Consider the following 17,351-nt stretch of genomic DNA (forward strand, 5'->3'; position numbering starts at 1 on the left):
AATTTTAAATGCATGTATATAATTTTTTGTATGTCACGTTGTATGATATTTTTAATTTTGTTTAATTAATTTTGGCATGACATCTTTTTTTTTGCACGATTCGCATGGTAACCTCATTTGCATAACTCGATATAATACATAATTGAATTAAGGGTAATACACTTTTAATTTAAAATTATTTTAAGTGGGTTGTCATAACGCATTTGAGATCCGCTTTTAATGGTTTTAAAATAAAATTGTATCCCGAAAGTGAAACCTAAAAATCGATTCTTCACCTAAAATTTGGGAACGAAAGAAAATGAAGTGTTCGTTTATTTAAATTTATCGAGAAAAGGTTGTTATAGCTTTTAAGATCTGGTCTCGATATTTGTAAATAATCGAACACTCTTTATCTTTATAAAACGACTTGGTAATTTTAATTTAATTTATTTGAGTGCTTTTCAATATTATTAAATTTTACATATTTGTTTTATGGGATCAAAAGCCAAATTAGGTTTGAATTTGTAAAGTTCATTGCAAAGACATTAATTAATCGACTAGGTACAGTTTTAGGGCGTTGTGGGGGTGCTAATCCTTCCCTGCACGTAATCGACTCCCGAACTCGATTTTAGTAACGCAGACTTTAATTTGTTGTTTTAATTAAAATTAATTTTTATTTAAAATAACAAACATTTTTGGGTGCTCAATCACACCCTAATCAAATATTGGTAGCGACTCTTTGAACCGTATTTTTTCGATCGTAAAGGAAATCTAAAATTTTTTCGAAATGAAAAGTTTTTAAATCACATTTTTTTTAAATTAAATCAATTGAAAGAGGTAAATTAAGAATTAATGTGGTTTTCAAAATCTACCTTTAAGAAAAATCGTTTCGACAGATATATTTCAAGATAAAAATTTAAAAGAATATATAAACATTACACCTATCGATTAACAGTCATTTTAATGATTGTTACATTATAAACACTTAAAAATTTGTTTTTCATTATCATCCTCCTTCACTAACCATTATCCCTCACTCATGAAGAAATCAATTTTTATTTTATTAATTTGGTATGATTACAAGATAATATTTGTTTGAAAAACGCAACCATTTAACAATGAACGTCTATACACCACTGCAAACGTCATTTTCAAATCCAGAACCTCATATAATAATCATCATTTTACCCACTGAGATCATTTGATATGTGCGAATAAATCCATGTTAAACTAGAGATAAGCCCAACTCTTTGAAAACAGCCTAAGCAACCAAGAACAAATAGCATTACAGGAAAAGCTAAGGAGAATGTGTAAGAAGAGTGTTCATTTATGGAGAAACTTGCAAGTTGAAATCCACTAAGAATACATTACGTGTAAATGGTTATTATTAACCACCAGCTGAAGTAACTGTGAACAACACCAAAATAGAGAAAAAACAAAAATTGAATAATAGCCTATAGATCACAATGACCAGTTTATGACTTGCCTAGTATTCATAACAACAAAATGAAAAAAGGTAAAGAAAAATAATGTGAGCCATTGTATAATGCTACAAAATGAAACTGTTTACTGCAATTTTAGTAATGGTTTACCTTAATCTCTTTGGTGCTGCAGAACTATAAGGATTGAAATAATTCTATCCGGAATTCCTGAGGCTTTCACTTGTCAGCCACAGTCTCTTTTGGACAATGAACACAACATAGCCTTTGTTATCTGAATTGCCACCGGCGTCAGCTGTTGCCACTGCTTCCCAGTGCAGAGCTGATAAATACTTCTTTATGAAATCTATCACCGGTTGTTTGTCCCGGATGATTACGAAACCACTGGGACGGAGAATACGATCCATTTCGAGTAATAAATCCTCACCACTGCAGCCTTTCTTCTCGATATCAGAAAAGACGGTCCAAGCATGGAGTAAATCATAGGTTCGAGGATACGTGGAAAAGGCTTCGCACCTGCCAAAATGACCAAACCAATAAACACAAGATCATGTGGTTCGAGGATATGCTGAAGTTTGCCTTTCATCAGACATTGTATTCCTTCCACTGATAATTGTTTCTCACCATTCCTAACTCGTGCAAATAGAGAAAAACGGAATAGGAGACGAAAAAATGCAAATAGAGAAAAAAATGGCCTTTAACAGAAAAATTTCACATATTTTGGCAATACCAGTTATGAGTAGTGCCGATCAGGCCTCTGTCATATATCACTTTAAGTGTGTTTGGTCCATCCTCCGGGACGACGTTCATCACCCAAACATTCTTACTTTTAAGAGCAGCTGCAAATGATCCTAAGTTTGCTTTCATGTCCATCAAATTTCTCACAGTGTCAGCCTCAATCTTCGGACTCAAGAGATCCCAATAGCTTTCAACCCGATGATGCCAAGTTTCCTGCACAGTTGCAAAGGCTATATTAGTGTCTACATCTATGCCATTGCTGCATAAGTTAAAATTCAAGCACAAGAATTTTTCACAAAAAAAGGCACAGATGAAGCAATACTATGTTCATTACCGTGTCTTTTTCAAACATTTCACTTGAATAACCAAAATCAGCAAGTCTCGGAGGAGGAGACGTCAATCTGGCTGGCCAAGGAGCCAATCCGCTCCCCTTGGCCTTTTGCACATCTGATAGAAACAAAGAGAAGTTTTGGTTAACATAAAATAAAGGTCGAAGCTTTCAAAGCTAAAAGGATCTTTGTGATTTTTACCACAACATATAGACGACGAGCAACGATTTTATATTCTATAACTTGCAAAGATTAAAAAGAATACACTCGCACAATGAATGCACTATCAAATATAACTCACGGTCAGAATAAGGAGTGATACAAGCTTCCATTGGAACTCCCCAAACAGCGTCTGGATCATCATCGGAGCGGCAGAGAGGGGGATTTGTACCAGGTTCTCTTTCCATATAACAATAGTTTGTTAAAGGTTTTTGCCAAATGACAGTTTGGTTCCTCTTTGCAGCTATTCTCCAACACATACGTCCCACAAGGGCACTCATCTCTCTCCATATGCGAAGATCCTCTTCGTCTTGTGCATAAGCTTCTGGGGATGAATAGGCAAAATAGCCTCCGGGTCTAAGTAACCGGTCTAGCTCAAGAAGAAGAATCCCTCCCTTTGAAGCCAGTCAATCCTACAGCGAGAACAGTGAGCAAGTTCAAATGATCTGCTCGGGTAAGGGAGTCTTTTGGTCCCTAGAACACCAAGATATGCGGGAATTCCTCTTTCGAGGGCAAATTGGATTTGGTTCTGATGCACATCATTGGGTGCTAATGACATTGCTATAATATCAGAAGAAAGAAGATATGCTCCAAAACTTGCAACACCGCAACCAACATCGAGAACAGTTCGTATTCTTCCTTCATTGTTTAAATTGTCGTGCGAAAAGTTGAGCATCTGCCAATTCAAAAATCATACAAGTGTTATTGTTTCTACAGAGGTTTGACAAGTTGAATCATTCTAAGAATCCATTCCGAACAGCAAAAGGAGTGAAAACATAATGAAAAAACTCAGACACATATGACCATTCTTTAGTAGATGTTCAAAATTATTTCTCATGTGTCAAAATATTTCTTTCAAGCCAAAATCAGTTGGCATTGGCGATCTTACATTCGCAATCGAAGCAATATACTTTTCGGCTCCATAGTGAAAATGGGTTCCTCCCCCTGGAAATACAATCTTTTCACCTTTTACAACCATCCAGTTCTGGTCAGACTTCTCATGTGCAAGGTGTGTATGGGGAATATTTGCCTTCCATACTTCATCTCGGCTTTGCGGCCACTTAATCGGGATCTGTAATTTCACATGAATGTAACATGATTGTCATCATCGGTATAACAATATACAGCAATGAAAATCTGAATGTCAGCTTTATGACTGTACCTTGTATCCCGGAGGAGCAGGAATCAAGCAATTGTATCTCCTTTCAGGCGGAGGGCAGTGGCGTTCGTAGTGCTCCATCACAGACAAGTCGAGTTTTAACCTCATTTGGTATATCAAATGCCTGTCTAAGCAGGGAATTAATTCCGAATGGTAATCATCACAAACCTTCAAAGTCATAAAGAGATATTTTACAAGACAAGGCATTCAGGGGTGCAAAGGTGCAAAGAAATGATTCTGCAATTAAAAACTTACAGGGAAATTTTTTGGCACAACAGCTTCTTCTCCTTCGTCCATTCCGAACTTTGTCAAAGATTCGTATTGCTTGCCATCAGTGTCATCATCTCTACCCAAATAAAATGATCCAAGTTTTCTCAAAGATCTGCTGCCATACTCTAGAGCTGCAGCACCGCGGCTCGACGATCCATAATATACATACAGAAAACAAAGAAAGAATGCCACAACACAGAGAGCTGCGGATATCCGCTTCTTTTGGCCTGCATCAGATCTTCCCCTCATCCTTCTTTAATAATACAACTCTTCACAACTGTTTTCAGTTGTGCTCTATATTGTCACAGCACAGATCTCCTTATCCTAGTCTAGCATCAGAGTCTATTCAGTAGAATGAACAACACAAACTACTTCGACTTCTCGAAACGAAACACCAGGGATAACGCATCAATCCTGTAAACAGACAAGTAAATAAAAGTCAAGTTTAAACGATCATATTATTATTACTTCAAATCACCAATAACATATGCAAGTGAATACATTATTAAATCACTAATAAGTCTAAAAAGCTCAACTTATGCCTTCTTCAAATGGCAAATAGAAGTCTAATATGCCTAACTGTTCTGGGGAAAGAGCGTCATTTCATAACCATTGGCACAAAACAGGGTATTGCAGAAGGTTCAACAAAAATTTCAAAAGCAAGCATTAAACTGATTAATAATTAAGATCCATATTAATAGTTAAAAACTATGATAAAAGATTATATTAATTAAAAAGGTAGGATTAGAAGAAAAAAACAACAAAGGGAACCGATTATGCTAACGATGCCAACTGCCGACACTTGTAACCAGTTGATTGCCAGCCAAGCAATGAAAAGGATTGTTCCATGAAAAAAGCACTAAAAGCAAGAAACCAATGTTTTTTTTAATTGAATTGAAACAATGGGAAACATGAAAACGACAGCTACTTCGTTACTGGAATCAAATAAATAAACAGATCTGCGTTAAAACCTCGACTCAAATCCAAAGTTTTATACCAAATTAAACCATCGAGAATGAAACTTTGATTCCAAAGCAAACAAAAAGACTAACAATCTTGTACTAAAGGATAAGAAAGTGAGATTGAACCCATTAAAGCTACCGCAAAAACAAGCAAAACTCACCAATCAGATCTCCATAAAAGAAACGAGAACGAAATTTCAGTGGAAAGCCATAAATATCCAAAAAGTAAAAAGGAAAGCTTAGAAGGAACAAGCCTTACTGGGATTCAACGAATGAAACGAAACGAGAAGTATAACAGAGATCTAAGAAAAAGAGACTGTGGGTTATCTCCCTAAATGTAGAGCCAGAAACAAAAAGAGAAAAAGAGTGAATTTAGATCTCAAAGAATCTTTTTTTTCCTCTGCTGTTTTTTCGTCTTGGTTTGCTATTTTTAAAGAGGAGGGGAAGAACTAAGAGGTACTGTAAGTATGTATGAACTAAGGGAGAGGGAGAGCTACGTTATTGTTGTTTGTTTGAAGAATCTATGATTTATCGGTTCAAGATTGGATTTGAAGGTGACGCAAAAAAGAAAATAAGAGATTGTTACGGGTGTCGGCTGTCGTGTATGGAAATCATAAACTAAATTATAATAAGCACATAATTTTATTAAAAATATAAAATATCTAAAATTATAATAAAATTTATAAAAGTAATTGTAATCATAAATAAAATTATAATTAGAACATTTTTCTATAACCTTTAATATAAAAATTAGTCACCTAGATCATACAAAGATCAAAGAAGGAAAATGTTAAAATATTTAACCAAAATACTCGAACAAAATAGAGATACGAACAATCTAACTGCATCGTCAAACGAACCACAAAAGGGGATACAACTATTGAAAGACCACCGATAAATCGTAAATCAGAATTAAGCGACGTGAGAAAACTATCAATGAACGCAAAAGCGTATTCAAATCAATCCGGGATCCAAAGTAAGAAAGATCAACATGATAACAAATAAATGTCATATTGATCAGTCGTGACGATGTCAAATCCAACCTGAAAAAAATAAACGAAAAACGGACAAAAAAATCGAAAATGCCAAAAGCAGATAAATGCCACAAAGACAAATAAACATGTGATAAAGACATAATTATTCCTAAAACACTAAAAAAAAGACAACCGACGGTCGATAAACTGGTGCCGTCTCGACTGAACAAAATCAATAAAAAAATGATTTGATTTATAGAAAATAACACAAGTTGCAAAGAAAATAAGGAGAGAGGAGAAAGAGAGAGTGGCTCACAACATCTCAATATATTTTAGACTAAATATAAAATCATCAAATGAATTAATTATAATAAAAAAAACCATCTATAAATATTTTCAATATTATCTTAATAATGTCATTGAAAATAACCATCATACATCATTGGAATATTGTTGAGCGTTACACAATTCAAAAGACATCCGATGAAAGACAAATGAATTATAAGAACATGTGAAAGCAATCTTTCTTAAGCTCTTTTGGATCTATGACAATTTGATTGTAGCTCGAATATTTATCCAGAAAAAAATAGTACTCATTCTAGATATAACATTTGATCAGTAAAAGGAATTTTTTTTTGTTCTGGATTAGGGGTAAGTTCATTGTTTCATTTTTAGTCATGTTTATCCTTCCTACTTTTTAGACATGTGATGAATTGGATGTTGGGAAATAAACCAAGTACGAGTAATTTCTCTATAATCAGATTAGTAAGAATGCGAAATAAAAACGAAAAATAATACCCGAAAATTGATAACGAAGTTCAACCAATTGTGCTTACGTCTCCGGACTGCTGCAGATCTTTTACTAAGAAAAAAATTTACAGGTGTTTACAAAACACTCATTACTCACAAGAAACTCTCTAGTATTGGGAGAAAGAAATTATTTGGGATTTTGGGATGATTTTGAAGCTAAATAGGCTAGGGTATTTATAGTTGAAACTTAGGACCAATCTTTGTAAATACCCTAAAGTCAATGACTAAAAATGATTTTCCCATTGCTTAAATTCAAAAATAATGGGCTGCCTAACTTTGAAAAATTAGCAGCCCCCATTTAGCCACCTTTGAAATCATATAGCCACCAAAAGCCATCTAGAAGCATGCATTTTTCAACAATCTCCCACTTGAAGACTGATTTTAATATGTCTTCACACCTCGATCAATGCAACAGCTTTCTGGTCTTGATTACTCTAGCATGCCAACTGAAGCTGAACACAACTTCAGTTTGTCCGTAGTCACCGTCTTTGTTAACATGTCTGCTGGATTTTGAGCTCCATTGATCTTTTCAAGTTTCAAAATCCCATCTTCCAGAAGAGACCGGATAAAATGATATCGCAATTGTATGTGCTTCGTCCTGGAATGAAAAGAAGGATTCTTCGCTAGATGAATAACACTTTGACTGTCGCAGTACAAGACATTGTTTTCTTGCCTAACTCTTCCAAGAAACTTTGGAGCCACACCATCTCCTTGTTGGCTTCCGTAACAGCGACATATTCTGCTTCAGTTGTGGAGAGAGCAACTATCTTCTGTAGTTGAGAAACCTAACTCACTGCGGTTCCTCCTAGAGTATAGACATACCCTGTAGTGCTCCTTCTGATGTCGACATTTCCGGCTAAGTCAGCATCTACATAGCCTGTCAGTAACGTATCTCCACCTTTGAAATAAAGTGCTTTGTTTGTAGTACCCCAGATATCTAAGGATCCATTTGACTGCTTCCCAGTGTACCTTGCCCGGATTATTCATGTACCTGCTAACAGCTCCCACTGCATGAGTAATATCTGGTCTGGTTCAAACCATGGCATACATCAGACTTCCAATTACTGAGGCATACGACACCTTCACCATGTGTGCGTGTTCTTCCTCCGCCTTTGGTGACTGTTCTTTGGAAGTCTGAAATGAACACCTAAAGGTGTACTTACTGGTTTAGCATCTTGCATGTTCAACCTGGAGAGTACTTTGTTGATGTACTCAGCCTGTGATAATATCAAAGTCTCTGACTTTGTGTCTCTCTTGATCCTCATCCCAAGAATCTGCTTTGCAGCGCCCAGATCCTTCATAGCAAACTGCTTCGACATTTTTGCTTCAAGTTTATAATCTCTTGCATGTCTGAGCCTGCAACGAGCATGTCATCAACGTACAACAATAAAATAAAGCTATTGTCGAACTTCTTGATGTAGCAACAATGATCTGCTTGGCATATGGTAAAACCATTGCTACCCATGAAGTTGTCGAACTTCTTGTACCACTGTCTAGGAGCTTGTTTTAAACCGTACAAGCTCTTCTTCAACCTACATACCAAGTTTTTCTTGTCTGCCTTTATGAAGCCTTCTGGCTGCCTCATATAGATTTCTTCCTCCAAATCACCATGAAGGAAAGCTGTCTTTACATTAACTGTTCAAGATATAAATTCTCTGCAGCTACAATTTTCAACACCAGTCTGATTGTAGACAGTTTTACGACTGGAGAGAAAATTTCATTATAGTCAATACCTTCTTTTTGCTGAAAGCCTTTGACAACCAATCTTACTTTGTAGCGTTTGCTCCCATCTTGCTCTTCTTTGATCCTGTAGATCCACTTGTTATGGAGCGCTTTCTTGCCTGGTGGTAATTCAGCTAATTCTCACGTCTGATTTGACATAAGCGAGTCCATCTCATCTTTCATGGAAGACTCCCACTTGACTGAATCCTCCACTTGTATTGCTTCATCATAGCACGTGGTTCACCATTGTCAGTCAGCAACAAGTAGTGCAAAGAAGGAGAATACCGTTGGGTTGGTTTAGGAATTTTGGAGGAGCGTCTCAATTCTGGTGTGCCTGGTTCTTCTTGAACTGCTTCAGGAGTGATCTGAACATCATTTCCAGAAATCTCCTCAAACACAGCAAATTCCTTTGTTTCAGCTTCAGTATTGGAGCTACTTGATTCTACAGTTGACATGTCTTTGTACATCACATTCTCATTGAAAATGACATCTCTGCTTCTGATGATCTTTCGATTTTCGTAGTCCTAAAATCGGAACCGAACTCATCACCACCATAACCAACAAAGACGCATTTGTTGGACTTGGCATCAAGTTTACTTCTTTCAGCAGAATCTATGTGTACATAAGAAATACAACCAAACACTCTTAAGTGTGAAAGATTTATTTATTTCTTGCTCCAAACTTCCTCTGGTATTCCACCATCCAAAGGAACTGAGGGCCCACAGTTGATCAGGTAAGCTGCAGTGTTGATAGCTTCAGCCCATAGAAATTTGGGCAATCCGGCATGTATCCTCATGCTTCTGGCACGTTCATTCAGAGTTCTGTTCATGCGCTCTGCTACGCCATTTTGATGCGGTGTCATGGGAACTGTTGTCTCCATCTTGATCCCATTGTTTGCACATAAATCTCTGAATCTCCTATTTATGTACTCTCCTCCATTGTCAGACCTCAACCGCTTGACTTTCAGACCAGTCTCATTTTCCACCATGGCCTTCCATTTTCTGAAGGTATCAAAGACTTCTGATTTCTTCTTCAGAAAATAAACCCACACCTTCCTTGTAGAATCATCGATGAAGGTGACATAATATAGTGAGCCTGCAAGAGATGGAACTAGAGATGGTCCCCATACATCAGTATGAACCAACTCTAACTTTTCAGCCTTGGGTGTCTTACCAATCTTTGCAAAGATGACTTTCTTTTGTTTGCCAAAGATGCAATCCTCACATAGTCCGACATCTACATTCTTTAGATCCGACAACTTCCCCTTTGACAAAAGTGTCTTCATCTCTTTCTCGCTCATATGGCCAAGCCTTTGGTGCCATAGGTTTGATTTTCCATCAGCATCTGCTACTGCAATGATATTCTCTAAATTTGAGGTTATATAGAGAGTATCAGTTTTCTTACCACAAGCAATGACGAGTGCTCCTTTGGTAATCTTCCATTCATAGCCTGAAAAAGTTGTGCTAAATCCTTCACCATCAAGCTGTCTTACAGAAATCAAATTTCTTTTGAGGCCGGGAATATGTCTCACTCCTTTCAGCGTCCAGGTGGTCTGGTTTAGCAACTTTAGTTGGATGTCTCCTCTTCCGACGATCTTCAAGGTTCCATCATCAGCTAGATGAACCTTCCCAAAATCACCACTGACATAGTTCTCCATGATTTCTCGGCATGGGGTGGAGTGGAAAGATGCCCCTGAATCCAAGATCCATGATTCAATCGACTGTTGACGCTTAGAATCATGGCATCACATATCTCCTCTATCACGTTGGCAGAATCATGTGCGCCGTATTTTCTTCGGTGCTCGGCAATCTCTTTTAAAGTGACTCTTCTTGCCACAATTATAACAGGTAAAATCTTTCTTTCCCGTTCTGGATTTTCCCCGTCTGGATTTCGATCTGCCATGATTTGAATTTCTTTCTGAAGTTCTCCCTCTGGACTCTGTGTGCAAGGTTGAGGAGGTTGATGCTTCATCCGATTCTCTCCGTCGAATTTCTTCGCTCAGTACTAGATCCCGAACATCGTCGAATTTTAATTTGTTGTTTCCCGACGAGCTGCTGACTGCTGTAACAGTAGCATTCCAACTGTCTGGTAGAGATGATAAGAGAATTAAAGATCGAACTTCATCATCGAATTCAATTTCCACTGAACTCAACTGGGTTGTGATTCTGTTGAGTTCATTTAGGTGTTATGCCATCGATGCCCTTCGTCATCCACAAATTGAATAATCGCCTCATCAAATGAACTTTGTTTGAGGCCGATGACTTCTCATACATAATGGAGAGAGCCGCCATAAGACCCGCCGTGGTCTTTTCCTTTTCTATGTTGAAAGCAACATTGCGGGATAACGTCAGTCGGATAACTCCGAGGGCTTGTCTGTCGAGAAGAGCTCAGTCTTCATTTTTCATGCCCTCTGGTTGTTTTCCTGAGAGAGGTTGATATAGATTTTTCTGGTACAGAAAATCTTCAATATGCATCTTCCAAAAGCCAAAGTCCGCACCATCGAACTTTTCAATTTTCACATCTGCAGCCATCGCTCTCACTCGAATATGGCTTTGTTTGGATCGTTTCCGATAATTCTTGCGAACCACCGTGTATTAGAACACCTCCGTCGACAAATTCGTATCGCCGACAAATTTTTTACTATTCACGAAATTTACTATTCATGTGAATAATAATGAATAGTAACCTCGCAAAAATTGACAAAATTCATAACCAAAAGCTCTGATTACCAGTTGTTGGGAAATAAACCAAGTACAATAATTTTCCTATAACCAGATTAGTAAGAATGCGAAATAAAAAGGGAAAAATAATACCCGAAAATTGATAACGAAGTTCAGCCAATTGTGCTTACGTCTCCGGACTGCTGCAGATCTTTTACTAAGAGAGAAATTTACAGTGTTTACAAAACACTCATTACTCACAAGAAACTCTCTATATTGGGAGAAAGAAATTTTGGGATTTTGGGATGATTTTGAAGCTAAATGAGCTAGGGTATTTATAGTTGAAACTTAGGGATCAATCTTTATAAATACCCTAAAGTCCAATGACTAAAAATGATTTTCCCATTGCTTAAATTCAAAAATAATGGGCTGTTTAATTTTGAAAAATTAGCCACCCCATTTAGCCACCTTTGAAATCATATAGCCACCAAAAGCCATCTAGAAGCCATGCATTTTTCAACATTGGATTCATCCACGAGTTATTAGAAATTGGGTAAATAAGTCCAACATCATCGAGTCAGTTAATGACTTCTTTCTTAACAATTTTCTTCATTATTGGATTCAAACGACTTTATTGTTGTATTGAATTACTGTAATAAAATTCAAGCAAGATTTGATTTATGCAAAAAGACACGGTAATTCCTTTGATATCAACAATCGTACATCGCCCTAGGACCCCAACAATTTCTACTCTTACTGTGCACATTATTTTGCAGAAATGATACAGGCAATGTCTCCAACTCTCAAATAAACATACTTCAAACCGTTTGGTAGCAGTTTAAGCTCCAGTTGTGGTGGTTCTTATAGGGATGGCTTTAATGGTCTGTAAAGTCGTTCAGATAGCTCCAATAATTCAGGTTGTTGCTTTGTCCATGCTTGTTGTGCAACGGATCTTGATAAAGACAAGACTTGTTCAAAGCTCTTGTGCTTCAGTTCAGCAGCAATGTTTCAATATATACGTTTCCAGAATTGATTCCAACATGTTGCAATCTTCACTATCATATAAGTTGTGCAATTTAGGGGGTAATTTCTTATGCATCCTTCAGTTAATGTGATAGTCTCAAGTTCTCCCAACTTAATGAATTTTGTGTAATTTGGCATCTATTATAAAGCTTCAAGCAAAGGTATGCTGATGTGCAATTACTTTAAACATCAGGAGTGCTTACTGCTATTGTTAAGTGTGCTTACTTTCCTAGTTTGTGGAGTTACTTGTTTTTAATTCTAGAGTGCCTTGTTGTTTATGTTGTTGTGTTGTTGTTCCCTTGGATGTGATTATTCTTTTCCTTCATTTAGATTTAAGAAATTTTTTATTGAAGCTTGTATTTTAGGTGGTGTTTCTATTAATAAAACTTTCGTGCTGAAAGAAAAAACTTTAATGATTATAATTAATTTTTTAATATAATGATAATAATTAATAGTTTGTTTTAAATTTTAAGAAATTAGATTTATTAACTTTACCAATCTCAAGTTATTAATCTAATAAAACTTTTGAATATACTTATAGACTAAAATTTATAAATATAAAAAAAACATATTAATTTAATAATCACAATCAATCAATATATCATGTGAAGATATATTTATCACACTATAATATCATAAATTTATAATCCCACAATTTCATCAATTGTAACTTACAAGTAAGGTAAATATCAAGTCTAGTAAATATCAGATCAGTTCAATATAAATTCCCATAAATATCAAGTCTAGATCAGTTTAACGAGTCATTTACAGAGATAATCATAGATTAGGTTCATAACAGGCCAAGTTGATAATAGGTTGGGTAATATCAATTATTTACCAGGTTAATCTCGGGTTCAAATTCATATTAGATCGGATGCAAGTCGGGTTTGATTATCACATTATCAGGTTCAATTCAGGTTTAGGTCGTTCTTAAGTCAGGTGTAGAATAGATTCAAATCTAAAATTTTTAAGTCCAACTAGGGTTCAGGTCAACACCAGTTCGGGCTCGAACCGATTTTTGATCATCACCACCTCAAATCACAAGCAATTTTGACTCAAGTCAATTTCATTCAATTTTATAAGTTAGTCAATTTTTTACATCTCTATACATGTCAAAGATGCACAAACACAAATCGAACCGATCAATCAATGACAACCACGACATACGTGTGAGAGTCTTATCACTCTACATTCAACAAAAAAAAGTAAAGAATTTTTATAAACCCATCAAAAGTATTTCTTTACCCAAAGTAGGATTACATGCCTTTACCTTCTCTAAGCACTACAAACTCATCATTTTCTATTAAAAAATTGGTGACCATCTGAGGTGAAAGTTAACATGTTAACTGGGATATGATAAAATATGATTCGAGAATCGTTAGAGCTATATTTTGTGGATTGATTCTCTGTTTACATTATTTCATTGAGTCAGTTCTTGAAACATTATGTCATCGAACTAGTGTGTAACATCCCAAACTATGGGTTAGTGACTTAATTGTAAAGTTTCAGAATTTGGTGATTAAAGTAGAAGAATGAATTAGTTCAATGATTTATCTGAAAATAAATCCTAAAAGTTGTTAGTAATTATTAAAGGATTTTAAGGGCAAAGTGGTCATTTGACTTGGAAAGATAAGATAATGATATATATATGGGATAAGATTGAGAGATTTCTCCAGAAACTCTCTTTTCTTCTTCTTCTTCCTCTCCTCCCGTATCTCCAAGCTCAAAGGTGAGTATTCTACTTAGTTAATTATTTGTTAAGTTTAAGATTGGGTTTTGATCATTAGATGATAACTAAGCTTAAGGAAAGCTTAAGTTATCTTAAGATCAAAAGATAAAGGAGATAGAGAAGATTAAAGATTAGAGGTTCTTGAATGAAATATGGGAATAGAGTTCATAACAAGAATTGAAAGTTGGATTTGACTTGTTATCAATCTAAGTAAGAGATATGAAGTAATAAATTGGATTTGAAACATATTGCAAAATTGATGTAATTATTGAATTACATATGAAAGATAGGATTTTGAGGTTTAAGATGAATAAATGAATATAGATTGGTTTAAGTATGTGTACTAGAGTTAAGAATGAAAAAGGGGATGATATATGAAGTGTTTGAGAGGAAATGAAGTAATTTTCGTGTGAAAATGATTTCTGGGTTAGGGGAATCGATACCCATTCAAAGGGTACCAATACCCTCTCAAACGACAGAATTCCAGAATGTCATGAGGGTATCGATACCCCAGTAGGGAATCGATACCCCCTAAAGGAAAATTGAAAATATGGGTTTAATAAATTCGTTTAAGTTGATAGTATCCAACTACAAGGTGTATGTATCTAATAATTGCCTTAAAATGAACATTTATGTAGATATTGAGCCTAAATAAGTTCCGGAATAATCAAAGGATTATAATCGAATCAAAGCAAGGCTAAGGTGAGTGCAATTTAATTTGTACTTATATTATTGAATAAACATTGGCTTGCGATGAGCTAGTGATGGAGTTACTATGGTAAGAAGTAACTCCTAAAATGTGATTTGATTGGTAATCTATGTGATGATTTGTGTGATTATGGATATGTGTTAAAAGACAATGATCTAAATGACTATATGAATCATGTGGTATAAGTTATGTGATTACATGTATGCATTAATACATATTGCTTGCATTACATGTTAATGTGATTATGAATAGGTAGAAAGGAAACAAATGATGATATAAGAATCTATTATAAGATATATGATATGAAATATGATAGTGAGCTATGTGAAAGAACTATGAGATATATGAGTTATATGGAAATATATGTGAACAAGATACGACATCTATGTTTATATGAAACAATGCAAGGTGATATGAGCTATGTGAGATATGAATAAAATCATATGAGAAGTGAAAAGAATTATGAAATAACTATAACTAAGTTATTGCTGTAAATGTAAAGTTTCAGAATTGTGATATGAATTAAGCTAGATAGATCTATGAACATGATATTATATGTTATTGAAATGACATATGAATAGGCAATAGTGATACAGTGATATGATATGGAATTGGTTACACATTGTGGTATGTGACAGAAGAATGACAAGTAATGTGAACTGTTAAATGGTCATTTGACTAATAAATAAATTAAAAATAGATATGATAAGGATTAATAGTTAGAGGGGATAAAGATGAAGAGATATTCTCTTCATCTTCTTCTTCTTCTTCTTCATGTACGAGAAAGAAAGAGTCAGCTTCCAAAGGTAAGATTCCTTGTTAGCTGATTATTTGTTAATTTTAAGAGTGGGTTTTGATCATTAGGTAATACTTAAGCTTATGGATAGTTAAGTTGTCCTAAAATCAAAAGATAAGAAGTTATGAAAGATTAAAGAAATGAGTTTTTAAAGGAAATTCTGAAAAAGGGGTAGTAAGTGATTTTTGAGAAGGAATTTGACTTGTCATCAATCTAATTAAGGAATATGGAGTGTTAGAATTAAAGTTAAACATGTTAACAATCTGGTATGATTCTTGAAACTAATAAAGAGGAGAGATATTAAGGTTAAAGACGAGATAATTGTTTATAAATGAGTTTAACATGTATGAAAGTTAGGAATATGAAAGGGGTGAAATATGAAACTTTGAGTGAAGAGTTGATGATTTTCGGGTTCAAAAAGAGGATTCTGGGCAGAGTGCATCGATGCACATTCATTTGCATCGATGCATCAAGGTTAAACCCAGAAATTGTTTGAATGTGCATCGATGCATTGGTAGTGCATCGATGCCTCTTTTAAAAAGAACATCGAATGCCTTTGATGCATCGATGCATAGCTAATGCATCGATGCATCCTTTTAAAATAATAACATCGAATGCAATCAATGCATCGATGCTAAGGAGTGCATCGATGCATCTCATTAATAAGGAAACACGAATGCATTTAATGCACCGATGCACAAGTAGTGCATCGATGCATACTTTCATTAAAAGAGGAAATTGGCTTTTCTCTAGCCTAAGAAGTGACAGTTTAGAATATATCAATTGGAATATTGATATGAATCTGTGTATTGTTATGTGAGAAAGAACGTGATCCGTTTTGGGACAATTGAGGAATTAGAATCGAATCAAAGCTAAACTAAGGTGAGTGCAATTTATTTTGTACTTATTTTATTGAATTAACATTGGCTTGCGATGAGCCAGTGATGGAGTTACTATGGTAAGAAGTAACTTCTAAATTGTTATGTGATTACCATGTATGCATTACATAGAATAGATGGATGCTATGTTATATGATTTATATGCTTAAGTGAAAATGCAACATATGATATATGTTATTTGACATGACATGCATGGTTACATGAAACAAAGCTATGTGACTACATGTATATGTGAAAAAAAGCTATATATGCACATGTGATTATGTGATATGAATTACATGAAATGATTTACGTGAATACATGTATATATAATACATGTGATATGATATGAGATATATGGTTACACATACATGTGGTATGTGACAGAAGAGAAAGAACAAGTGATACGAAATGTATAAATAAATGCCCATAGTATATAATACGAGAGCTATAGTATAGTTGGCATGCCAAGAGTCGAGGGTTTACCTATGTGAAGGAACATATGGATAGTTACCGGGTTCTTTGTAACCTCTGGACAGGTCCTTCGGGACGAATACTGAACTAATGTTCGGTGCCCCATGAGGGAATTTATACGAGCTGTGGTGACAGCTTTAGTGCACAACCTCAATGTACTCACATACCTCTATTCTCAATATACATGGGCAATGAAATTGAAAGACAAATGTAAGTGAAGTGATACAAGAAGGTAAGTTGCATGTGGCATGACCTTATTGTATATTGTTATCATACAATAGATTCATGCATATTGATATGTAATGATTCAATGATATGAATGCACATACATGAATTATATGATGTTATGTGTGTTTCTTGGTATAGTGATATAGTGTTATGATGATATAAGGTACGTGGAAAGGATTATTGATAGTGTTTGCATATGTACCTTTTATTATATGAAATGATATATGGTTATATTATATGTTTTATATGCCTC

General features: G+C 35.1%; 1 pseudogene; it reads right to left on the minus strand.

The window, feature by feature from the left end:
- Positions 1 to 1,444: 1,444 nt before the first annotated feature.
- On the minus strand, positions 1,445 to 5,599 carry LOC120174824 (annotated as a pseudogene).
- Between the last annotated feature and the right edge of the window lie 11,752 nt (positions 5,600 to 17,351).

This window comes from Hibiscus syriacus, unplaced genomic scaffold (assembly GCF_006381635.1).
Source record: "Hibiscus syriacus cultivar Baekdansim isolate YM2019G1 unplaced genomic scaffold, ASM638163v2 tig00112124_pilon, whole genome shotgun sequence".
Taxonomy (NCBI): domain Eukaryota; kingdom Viridiplantae; phylum Streptophyta; class Magnoliopsida; order Malvales; family Malvaceae; genus Hibiscus; species Hibiscus syriacus.